The 12,454-nt window shown below is 36.8% G+C and overlaps 1 protein-coding gene across 1 annotated transcript in view; it reads right to left on the reverse strand.

The window, feature by feature from the left end:
- Positions 1–12,454, reverse strand: part of EVC2 (EvC ciliary complex subunit 2) — a 106,915-nt gene that overhangs the window by 6,355 nt on the left and 88,106 nt on the right. Inside the window, exon 22 of the transcript XR_004778746.2 lies at positions 4,095–4,155. The gene's annotated coding sequence lies outside the window, so the exon portion shown is untranslated. The remainder of the gene's footprint in view (positions 1–4,094; positions 4,156–12,454) is intronic.

Below are 12,454 nucleotides of genomic sequence, written 5' to 3' on the forward strand. Positions count from 1 at the left end.
CTAATAAAAAAGAAAGAACACTAAATAGATCAAGACAACCAGCAAAATAATATTTATTTTAAAGAGATTCCTGAAATAAATATTTTTGTCACCATCTCATAAGCACAGCTTTGAATAAGCAAAGTAGTCTTCTTGCAAATAAGAGACGCAGTTACTCAATCTGGGCAGAGAAATGTCCCTAAATATACATAAATGTTAGTGTACTTTCCTTAGTAGAGGAGCAACTTCCATTACCACCTTCTCATTAGTTTCTTCAAGGTAAAACCCTGTTAAAGCCTGTGTTAGTAACATTATGTGAACTATCCTGAGAACAATAATACTATTTCATATTATTATATTTTCATTTTATTCCACTTCTTTTTTTTTTCTTTTTTTTCTTTTTTTTTTCTTTTTTTTTAAGCTGAATAGGAGTACTCTACCATTCTTTTCTGGATCCTTCATTGCTTCACGTTATCCTCACTCATATTTACGTCCTCTTTAAAAACACAAATATTCCCCTGTTAACACGGAACACAAACACCCTCCTGTCACTAGGTTTTCAATTTTTCCACAGAAATGAAGCTCTCTGCATCTCTAAGACATCAAGCTATCCATCTCTGGAAAAACTCTCTGAACTGCAGTGGTTTTTTAAATTTACAGGACAGTAAATTATTCATGTGAAGCTGCAAAATCATTTTAAGCTGTATGAATTTAGTAGTGTTTCATACAATCACATTCTTCATACTACTGTATGATCTTGGGAAGAGGGTTTTTTTAAGGAGTTAAGGATTTATTTATTTATTTATTTATTTGACTATTAATAAGTGTTCAGCAGCTACTTGCATAACAAAGCCCTGGGCTGTCTTATTGCATGGCTTTAGCTCATTTATACTATATGAATACAGATGCATGTAATGCCCCAATCCGGCTCATTTTAACCCTGAATATATCAATACTGACTTCCACCTTCCACCCTATTGTACTACCATCTCTTATTGGTAGGACCAAGGTTATTGGTTTATTGAGCCAGTACCTATATGAGGAGCATATCCCTGGCTTTTTTTGAAGAGCACAGATATGCATAAACAGATTAACTGACAGTATTTGTCTCCTTAAAGAAAAAGAAGTATTTACTTTGGCTAGCTGAGAATAATATATCAAACTTTCTCCATTTAGCACACTTCATACTAAAACTTTTCTCACTTCGCATCAACTGCTCAAGTCAGTTAATCAATGAATGTCATGAGATTTAAAATGTATTACCTGCTGAAAATGTGTTTCTATTTTTCTGGAAGACATTTATTCTAAAACTCTTATAGAAATAATGCAGTGATGCCTGTGATTTTTTTACACAGCGACATACCCATTATGTGGCATATACATATTAATGTATAATGAAAAGGGTTGGATGTGGGAGATACATCTTATTTAATCTGCCTTACTAGCAGCTTTGGAAAGTCTGTCTCTTTACAAGTGACAAGTATGGGAAAAAAAATAGCGGCATTAAAAACAGATTTTTCCTGTCAATAGGTGGCAGAAACCTCAGTCTCCCGAGCTAAATAGTGCACTTAAATATAATGAGACATAATGCAAACACATCTGCAAGTGTGTTAGAAAATAAAATCTTTCTCGCTTTCTCTCCAGGGACGTGAGACTTGCGCATTTTCTGCCAGAAAAGATAGAAAATGGATTTAGAGTAGGCTGGAGAGAAAGAAGTGATTCTAGGAGACAGAATATGCACTCTGGACCAATACTTGGAATATGATAATGTTTTGCTATTAAGTCCTGTGTCTTCCTGAATAACAGTGATTTCCTTGACATAACAAGCCAAGAGTAAGCATAATACAAACTTTTAAACATATTTGTGAAGCTCCAGTCCTAGTTTATTGTTACTTGATGTTCTGTACTGAAAGGGAAAGATTTTATTTGCAACAAGTTTCTATGTGATGTATATTCTGTCATATAATCAGGAGTAATTACAGACTTTTCTATGTATTTATGAGAATTTTCTGAAGCTTTTTGATCTTCTCTTCAGCATTACTCCTTTCTACACTGATGTGATTAGCTCCTCTTCTTCTCTCATGATTTCAGTTCAACTCTGAACTAAGCACCTCTGCTTCCACCAAGTCTAATTTTCAAGTAGAATCAACTTTTTATCAGCTTTAGTGACAGCAAATTTTGTACTTCAAAGAAAGGTCTACTTTAACCATAATAGATATCATTTCTGCCATGGAGATAAGAAATTTTCATTTCTATGACCGTCCTTCCTGGATCCATGCTTAGCCATATATTCTGGCTCTTATGATCTAGAAGATATTATGAGGTAGATCTAAGAAGGGGCTTCAGTGGCTAAAATACTGGAGTGCTCTAAATCTGGATGTCTGAACCACAGTACCCAGGAAAACCTGTGTTTAGAGCCTACTCTTTTCTACTATTTCACAGGGAGACTAAGGCACCTCAAGGGCCCAGAGCAGCTACGTCAGACACCAGTAAAATGTTCTAACCACGGGTCTATTTCCTCCTTTTCTTGAGGTAATGGAGCTTCCCTATAGCTCATATCTACAGCTATCCTAGAGATTTTTTACTTCTAGACCAGAAATACCTATGGCAGCTTCACAGTGAGAAGATTCATCCAGCAAATGGAAAAATTGACTATAAAGCTTTCCACAGCTTGGGAAGCTTAAAATATGTCCTTCCAGGGGGCTCTCTTTTTTTTCCCAGTCTCTGAAGAAAGAATTCAAGATTAACAGAACCATCTTAAAAATCTTCAACTAGGGGGGAAAAAGGTTTAAAAAAAAAAAAAGAGAAAGAAAAAAAAAAGATACCATTATATAGAAGACTGTAGAGAAGAGCACAAAGTGTGCAGTACACTCAACATAAAATTCAAACAAAACTAAATATGTGCCTTTCAAGTTCCACATCTATGTTACTTGCTCTCAAGATCAGCCACAGTACAAAAAGTGATTGCTATTTAATCAGTATTCATATGAAAGTGTTCAAACTTTAATTTAGGATCCTGAGAGATTGGAACCTTTCTTAGCCCATCTTTTTAAAATGAGAATTAATTTCATTTCAAATATTAGCTTTGATATATTTCATATATTTTTTCACACTGGTTGGAAGAAAATAATTTGTTCCAACAAGTCTTAATGACTGTATGTTTTGCTTTTTTTCCTTTACTATACATTTGGTAGCAAATATTTTTTTTATTTTTTATTTTTTTAGGAAAGAAAAAACATTTTATGAAGGCATATTTAAAAACATCTATCTCCTGATTTTAAGACATACTAGAAATTAGGCTTGCTTTAAATAGTACAACTATTTTGAATGATCTTTGTTGTTACATGAAAACATTGTCATAGTGTGTAGGGTGAGAGAGAAATTTTTTTTTTTTTTTTTTAAACACATAATGCAAATGGAAAAAGTTGTTCATTAACACTCATGCTGTATTTTACTGTGATGGAAGGACAGAAGTGTGTACCACAGGGAAAGATGAGGGACATAAGGCTAAGAAAATTCATTCAATTTTCTGCAAAATGAATTGGCAAGTGAACACCATTAGGCCAAAGTAAGGAGCTCTATATCCCTTGGTCTTTTATCAACAAATCATGTTCCCTGAAATGGTCTTTTCAATTTAAAGTATGCAAGGAAAGCTACTAGTGCTATTACAGATCCATTTCCATTGGATGATGAAAGCAGTAACATAAAAGCAAGTGTCAGCTGAAGTATTTTGAGTTTCAAAGGAAAAGGTAAAAACTGTTGAATGGAAACCTATCAAAATATTTTCTTCTGACATCCTCTTGGTAATTATCAGGACTGACATGAACCCTGTTAAACAGCCACTGGTGTCTGCTAGAAAAGCAGAGAATGGAGTCCCTTCCCACCACCAGTGTAAATACAAATGTCTTAGGGAAAGACAACCAAGATGAAAAAGTTCTTTGGTTACAACTGAGCACAAACAGATGTATAGACAAACATTATTTATACTGTAAGTAAGTTTTGCTTACCACTTTACATTTCCAGTAGCATTTTTCTTTCTCCAATTTTAATTTGGCATTTGGTGCAGGTTGATTTTATTTTTAAGGTAACAGAAAGCTTTATGGTGCTTTACTCACCTTTTTAAAAAAGCCGTCTTCATCTCTAGCACCATTCTCACACACTGTTCCCACTTCACAGCTGCAAGCAGATGGAAAGAAATCAACACAGTCCAAAGACTGGGCTTCTCTGCAGAGGCACAACCCAAACACACCTAGCACCTGGGCATAATCTCAAATTCACTCTGTCTGAAGAACTGGGTGAAAACAAGGCCAAGTTTGCTACAGCCGCAACCACAAGCAGCTCTCTGGATGTCACCTTATTCTATCTCTATGACAGCCTTTTTGTTCCCAATAAAAGCCAAGTTACTGCCAATAATCTGGGCGGGAAGATGACGGGCATAGGGAGGCTGATGCTCTCTTTGATGACATGACCCACTGGTGTATTGCACCAAGTTCAGTAAAATGCTAAGAAACTTAAAATCAAAGTGGTGTATGATATCTAAACATTCTCTGGTATGAGATTCACTAAACGTGAATGTTGTGTATGTGAACAAAGAGAGATAGACTGGAAGACAAGGAACAAAACTGGGGTTAGTTGAGGGGAAATTCTGGAATTACCTGGACAGAAAAGCTGAGTCTGAGAACAGAGAAATGGAAAACCAAGGAAAGAGGCTACAACCTGAGACTACACAAGGAGACTAGGCTGGAGATCCGGGTTGGGATACAGTCAACAAAGAGACAGACAATACCTGGATCCTGTGACTGTTGGCAGAGCTCAGGCAGGGATAGGCTGCATGGATGAAAGAGCCCGGGGTGAGTAAGTGAGAAGGGGAGGGAGAGCACAAAGAACAAGGGCAGGGAGAGACCCGGGACGAAGATGAATTTGACAGAGAGGGACAAAGCAGGCTTCTGAGGAGTGGATGAAAGTGTAGGTGCCCAGTGGGTCATATTCCCTTCCAGAGATGGGAAATAAGGGAAAATACAGCTACTGGGGACAGAGGTGTGTGTAACAGACCAAACAGCCCCAGGCTTGCTGAGGAAACGTGAGTGCAAATAAAATAACGTATGATTAGAGCTCACCAGCTCTGAGCAAGACATTGTTTCAAAAACATCATTTGATTTCTTTTTCAGGGACCAGAAGGTGCATTTGTTCACCTTGAAACAATCAAAGCACTCTCACAGCAGGCATTTCTTGGTGCCTCCAAAACTGGAGAGCAGCAAAGCTGACACCCCATGGGCTGCCAGGATTCAGCGGGTGGGGAAGGCACTGGCAGGAAGGCTCCCTCTGACCTTTCATGGAAACAAAGATATCCCTTGAAACCTGGGGATTTCTGCAAATTTATTTATTTATTTATTTATTTTATAGAACACACTGTCTTGAAAATTTCCAAATGGCTCAAAACAAGAAGGAATTCCTGGTTTTCTGGATTCTTGACAAAGCTAGTGACTTACACAGAAAAGTATTATTAAGAGATGGTTATGGAAAACAGCCAAAACTTAGAGAATGCCAGAACAAAGATGTGTTGCCACAAGAGCCTGAAAAAAAAAAAAAAAAAAAAAAAGACAGAAAGATAGAAAGCCCAAACACAATTTAGCAGTCAGTGGAAAACTTCTGTGTTTTCTTTTTTTTTTTTTTAAACAGCAACTTTTTTTTTTTTTGTAGATATGTGTTTTCTCTTCTGGAGGAGATTGTTTAATGGCCAGCAATTATGGTCAGTGTTTATATTAGTCAAGTAATAAGAAATTATAGAGCATCACAGATTTATAACAACAAAGGTTTTTGGATCCTCAGTAGGATTTAGAGGGAAGCAGGATGTGGTAAAGCCCCTTTCCACTCTCAGCATCCTTCTGTCTTTATATATGCTCGTCAGTTGTGGGACTTCAATAAGAGTCATGGCAAATGCACCCACAGAGAAAACCTTTTTTCTGTGTATGGTTAATGAACACTGAAAAACTACTTCTCCCTGATCACTTGAAATGGAAACACCTTCACCTTGGAAGGAAGATTTTAAAGGGAAAGGTCTCACAGGAGGAGCAGAGAGTCTCAGCTCAGTGCTACAGAGCCTGAATGATAAATGCATTTCCCTGGGATCCTGAGGTTTTGGGAACCTACAAGAAATCTGTCGAAGGCATTCATTGCTCAAGTTAAACACTGGGAATGGTTTGCATCACAAATCTCATGGGTACACATTAGGTTTGAATACAAAAAGGAAAAAAGAAATTGAGGTTGCTTGCCTCTGTTTCCATTTTCTGTGAAGACTGAACATTTCCAGTTTTTCTCGTATTTGTTTAGGATCGTGCATTATTTCAATAGTCAGCATCTGGTCTCAAAAAGCCCAGCAGAAACCACTTGCAAAACTCAAATGCCATGGGACATTGGTCCTCTGCAACAGACAAACATCCCGCCTCATTAAAATGCGTTGATGGGAAAAGGAAACCACAGGCAAGAGCAGAGTCCTGGGTCCCTCCCAGGGCAGAAGACGGAAAAACAAAACTACACTTGCAAAACTCCCGTAAACATACTGCACAATAAGGTACAACAGTCCTGTGGAAACGAACAGTTGATGGACAGCGATTTGGGATGATTTTCCTGTGAGCAGCCACTGAACTTCAGAGATGGGTGTTCAGTCCCTCGTGCTTGTGGAGATGCAGCTGCTCAGGCAGCTGAGAAAAGGGTCCAGGCACCCAGCACTGCCCTGTCAGGAAACGAGTGCTGCACTGGGGGATGCTGCCAGCCCCTAAGCAAAACCGGAGGGGTGGGGGATTTTTTTTTTGGTCTTATGCTCTTTTAGATAATGTCTGGATTCAATGGGACAAGAAGTGAAAGAAATCCTGTCTTTCTAACCTTCCTTCATGGTGATTTCATGAGGTTTAATGGATAAGTGTTGGTAGTCTCTTAAGTACATCCATGTTAAGATTAACTTCCCACAGTCTTGTTTTCTATGCAAATATTCAGCACCTTTCTTTCTCCAGTTTTGATTCCCTTTCTGGAAAGCTATTGAACCTTTTCACCTTGTTTTATTACACAATTTTATCGAAGCTGGGACATTCACGTGGAAAGTAATCTGAAAAAAAAAAAGGATTTGGGGGTACTGCCAGTGCCCCAGTGGACACTGAAAGTTCAAGTACACAGGTGATGGCTTTAATGTCTCATTTAGGATTCTGACCTCCACTTCAGGAGCAAGAATCAAAGAACCTAGTTTGTTAGCAGGATTTGGTAGCTCATAACAGGAGCACACAAACACATGTCCAGCAGTATGCAGTAGGTTTTGCACATGAAAGCTTAGAGGTAAACAACAGGGGAAAGCTAAGGGCAGGAATAAGACCAGAAGCCCTCACCTCTCGCTGCATGTATCATCTAGTCCTTTTACACAAAACAGAAAAGAGATGTGGAGAGTGCCCCCATTTTACCCCTTCCAGCAGTCTAGTTGGTCAGAGCTCACTCTCCTGAGACATCAAAACATGGGTTGGGATCTGCCGTCGCCTAAGGGAGGCATTGAACTTTCTGAGTGACTGCTATTTAACAAAATGTAAGAAGTGTCTGCTCTTCAGGCTATGACTTGAAAGAAAAAATAAGAAAAAAAAAAGGAAAAAAAAAAAAAAGAGCTGATGCACTGATGCTTCATAAAGTAATCACAATGCGGGGATCACAGTCCAGGAGGGCAAGGGAGGCAGAGCCCAGAAGTGATGCAGGGTGTTTGTACCTCTCCTCTCCCATGCTGATGCTGGTCCGCACCAGCACGAGCACTGGGTTGGACTGGGGGAACCTCCTTCCTCCTTCCCCAGTCCCTGCTCCCCATGCTGCACAGGGAAGTGGGGCAGCACCTCTGCCAAAGCCAGGCATGCTGGACCTGACTGCTGGTTTTGACATTACACCCCCACCGTAATACAATATTAATAACATTTCCCTTCACCGCATGCCTGATAGTGAATTGCTCTAATTTCCAAAGTTACTGTGCATTTGTTCTTGTTGCATGTTCAGGTTCAGTAAGTGTCACATCAATGCGCAGCTGTAAAGGAATATTTAAGCACTTTGGAAAGAGGCTACTTACTAGGGAGGGATTTTCTATTCTTGATATTTTGCTGGGATCAGTGTTTAAGACAGCATAGATTGCTTTGTCTGAATCACACATTTCTAATAACTTCAAAACAGGAAACCTATAGAGTGTTGAATTCTCATATATTTAGTTTTTTAGTGTACATGGAGACAACTCTTATGTCCTTCCATGTATTTGTCTGTCAGGCTTGCACAGATTAGATAGCATTTCTAGTCTTTGTCCTTCATCTAAGAGTAAGACAAAACAATAAATGGAAGCTGAAAATTAATGACGGAAAAAATATTTTCTTGTCTTGAACAGTTAATGCCAAGTCATTGTTTACTATTTTTGATTCCCCCTTTTAAAATCTTACCATTTTTATATTATCATTTTTGTTATATACCTTTTTCTTCAGACTTTTTTTTTCCTTTTCTCATGCATGTTTGAGGTAGCCAACTGTTGTAGTTATATGTAGTCACTAATACTCCTGAGAAACACTACATATCCCTGTTTGGACTCTGACCTAACCTGGGCATCATGGACAATTTTCACTCTTGAGTTATGGTAGATAAAGAGAAGGGCTTTGCTCTTTGACTCCTTCCAAATAATGCGGCCATGGTGCTGATGACTTCTAGCTTATTAGGGTCAGCAGGAATTTCAAATTCTGCCTGACATATTCTACTGATACTATCATCTTTCAAAGAGAATTGAAATTCAATGATCATTACAGGTCTCTTGGTATTTACAGCAAAGGAATGTATCATAAATCTGAAGACAGAACAGGATTTCACCCTACTCCCTATTCTATTATGATATTGCCTAGGAGCTTATGTTCCAGTGTCTAATGAGAAACTGGAAATGGGTAAGGAGAGAATACTAATCTGAAGATAGGGCACATAAGAATAAACCAAAGACCTTGCAGAATTTAGTTTGAGTACAAAGACCTCTGATGCAGCAGGTCTAGATACTAGTTGCCAAAGAGAAACAGGTAACATACACAGGACAATTTTTAACAGAGTCTCCATTTGATAATATGACAAAAATCCAGTTTAAATGTAATTTCTGAATTTCATGTCATTTAAATTTATCCAGTTCCTATGAGCTAGAAAGACTTTAAGGTAATTTTATCAGCAGTAACTTACCTCCAATAGCAATACTGTGTCTAGATAATACATTTTATTCATATTCTATAAAAGTTATGTGGTAGATGGGGAAAAATAGTGATGAGTTGGTTTATACTGAATGTGAAGCACAATTAGAACCAGCAGTCAATATTATCACTAGGTTTCCTTGTTCTGGGAAGGATTTCCTCAAAGGATGTCGTTACATTTTTTAGTATTTTTTTGCAGGTTCTCCAAAAACTTATTGGAATAGTAGGTGCCTATTTACCATATTTGTTCTTGAAATGTAAATAAATGTGCCACATCATCATCCCTACACAGGTTTTACTAGAATTAATTCTGTATTAACCTTTTATTTCTTTGAAATAACTTTTTATTATTATTATTATTATTATACTATAAATAAAGGCAAAAAGGTGGGTGTGAAAAGCAACTACAGAAATTTGCAGCAGCCTATGGCAGATATAATGCACCTGAATTAAATTTGTTTGTTTCAGTGGAAATTCTAAGTTCATTATTGTTCAGGAAGTTTCTAGCAATACAGTGACAGTTTTAGAAATCAAACTCTCTCAGGAAATTTGTTTATACTTCTTTTTTTATTTAAAAAAAAAAAATCATAATTCTTGATTTTTTCTTTGTCAAACAAAAACTGATTTTTGTCTTTTGTGAACAAGGAAAATCAAACTGATGCAATGTTCATTGTTTTTTGCAGAGCATTTCAAAATTTAAGGCAAAATATAATTGAAATAGAAGAATATTCCATAGACTGCAAATTATGGATAGACAATTTTCTAGCTAGTTCCAGTACGTAGTTTCAATAGTTCCTCAGTTACAAGTCTTTTAAAGGTATTTTACATATTTAGCATGCTGAGCTTCAATTACCTGGTTTATTTTCAGAAATGTTAGCAATGGTTCACAGGCTCCACAAACACCTACTTTTTTAAAAAATAGGCTCAGTTTCTGCATCCCACTCCTTTAAGCTCCTTCTGAGCTGGCTGATTACTGTAATAACTTGGCCTCATGTTATGGCAAATTTGCCCCCGGGTTAGCCCTATTAAATTACAATTTCAGAAGCTGCGTTACACAAAAGCTTACAACAAACATGGGGAAGGTCTAGTATTAGATTGAGTCATCAACTAAACAATTTATTTAGAATGTGAATAGGTGTAGCTCAACAGCACTTTATGTATTTTAGGCTTTTTTCTTTCTTTTTTTTTTTTTTTTTTTAATCTGCCAAAGAACACTAGAATGTAATAAAAGGAATGTCAGAAATAGTGTTCTTATCCCCCAGAAGCCTCATCGGTTATTTATACATCAATTGCTGCTATTTTTGCGGGTTTTATTACTTTTTAAAAGTGTCTCCTAGAGATGTCACCCAAGTCTGCAGCTCTGTTATGCTTGGACCTGCAGAGTTAGATAAATAAAGCCTTAGCCCCAAGTCGACCTGACTGGGAGAGGAACAGCTATTTTCTACATATGAAGTGGTAATACATATTTATAAGTTTAAGTATGGGACTCCAGCATTTGCATTTTAGGGCCTATTCATCTGCAAGTTTGTCACTATTTACATTTGATCTTCCAAGAATGGCTTGCTATTAAATGCCACACCATTTCACCCATAACTTATTTTATGAGCACCTTAGAACATGAGAAGAAAACCAAGTAACTTTTAGTTGTATAGCAAATCAGAAAATCTCTTGAATGTTCAGCCCAGGAGTGAACAAAATAATGCAAGACTTGGACTTACTAGTCTGTGTCAAAGCTATATGAATGGTATTTGAAAATGTGGAGGAAGTAAAGAATGATGGAAATAAAAAATATGGACCTAGAGATTCAGTCTGCAGATCAGTGTTGTGCAATAAGCCCAAACTTATCTAGTTAGCCACTTAATTAGATGAATGAAGTACTAAAATAAACATCCTGCTGTAATGGATTTGGTAATAGTTGCATCTGAATGATTTATTTTCACCGTTTCAGGTTTTTATGCAGTTGATTGATTACTAAATTCAGTCTTGTAGTTTAATAGTAAATATCTGTAGTGGCCCACATGATTTAATGACCAAAGAATTCAGCTTTAATTTACTATGAGACCAAAAGAGCCAGAAAAAAATCGTGTTTCAATTGCTGGCAGTTGTTATTGCTGTATTTTATAAATTCAGGGGTTAGCATACATATAGGAGACCTAGTCATATCACTAGCATTCTAGCACAAACTAGTAGTTAGCCAAAAATACAGTTTTGGTTAAATTAGCTCTGTCCTACTTTTCTACTTATTTGTAAGTACATGTGTAGTACCACCTAAAATCACAGTAGCATTTCACAGCAAGAACTGCTCCACTGGGAGTAAAGATCCCTCCCTCCATGACTGCTATTTTTGCTAGCAATGTCTAAGTATTTCTTATGACTGTTTCAGGAATATTCATCCAGCAATATATCATACTTGCTTATATCCTACATTGTTTGCCTTCCTCTGGAACTGTAAGCAGTTTTTGAAAGGTGGAACTCAGAAGAACATTTGTGTTAGTAAAACTTTTTCAATGAGTGTTAAGTACAGTAATGGAGTCATTCAATTGAACTAGGGGAAAAAAAAGAAAGAAAGAAAAAAAAGGAAACAAATTCACACTAATGTTTTAGGCTATTTTGTGGAAATGTTATAACACTTTAAAAATAAATTCTCATTCAACATCCTAGAAAAAAATAAATATGCAGAGAAAGTAACTAAAAAAAAAAAAAGAGAGAGAGAGAGTTTTCAGAATATGTCTTCCCCTGTTGCTTCCAAAAGCAAAGTAGAAAAGTAAGAGTTAAAATAAGAAAGAGGGGACAGCAACTATATGGCATTTTTTATTCACATACAAAACTTAATTTTACATGGTCTGTTGCCACAGAAAATGAATTATTAGAGAACTATTTATCACTGGAGGAAATCTTTGGAAAAATTAGGATGTATAAATTGTATCAAAATACAGTAGCTTACCCTACTAGATCCACTTCAAGAAAATAACATAGCAGTCTGATGCTGCCAATATTTTTTGATCCCGAGAGAAAATAAAATTATATCAGTGCTCCTTCACCCACTGGTCTATAGTTTTGGAAACTGCACTGTTTAATTGATTACAAACATTAAGCAGAAAATGCATGACAGGCATCAAAATATTTTAATCATTTCCACATTAGAGTTGAAGATGAATGGGTAAATTGTGACAAGTCAAAACACCCCAAAATCTGGAAAGATATAGAAAAAGAGGGAAAAACTGGTCCAGGGGTTAAAATACTGATCTGTT

This window comes from Cygnus atratus, chromosome 4 (genome assembly GCF_013377495.2).
Source record: "Cygnus atratus isolate AKBS03 ecotype Queensland, Australia chromosome 4, CAtr_DNAZoo_HiC_assembly, whole genome shotgun sequence".
Classification (NCBI taxonomy): domain Eukaryota; kingdom Metazoa; phylum Chordata; class Aves; order Anseriformes; family Anatidae; genus Cygnus; species Cygnus atratus.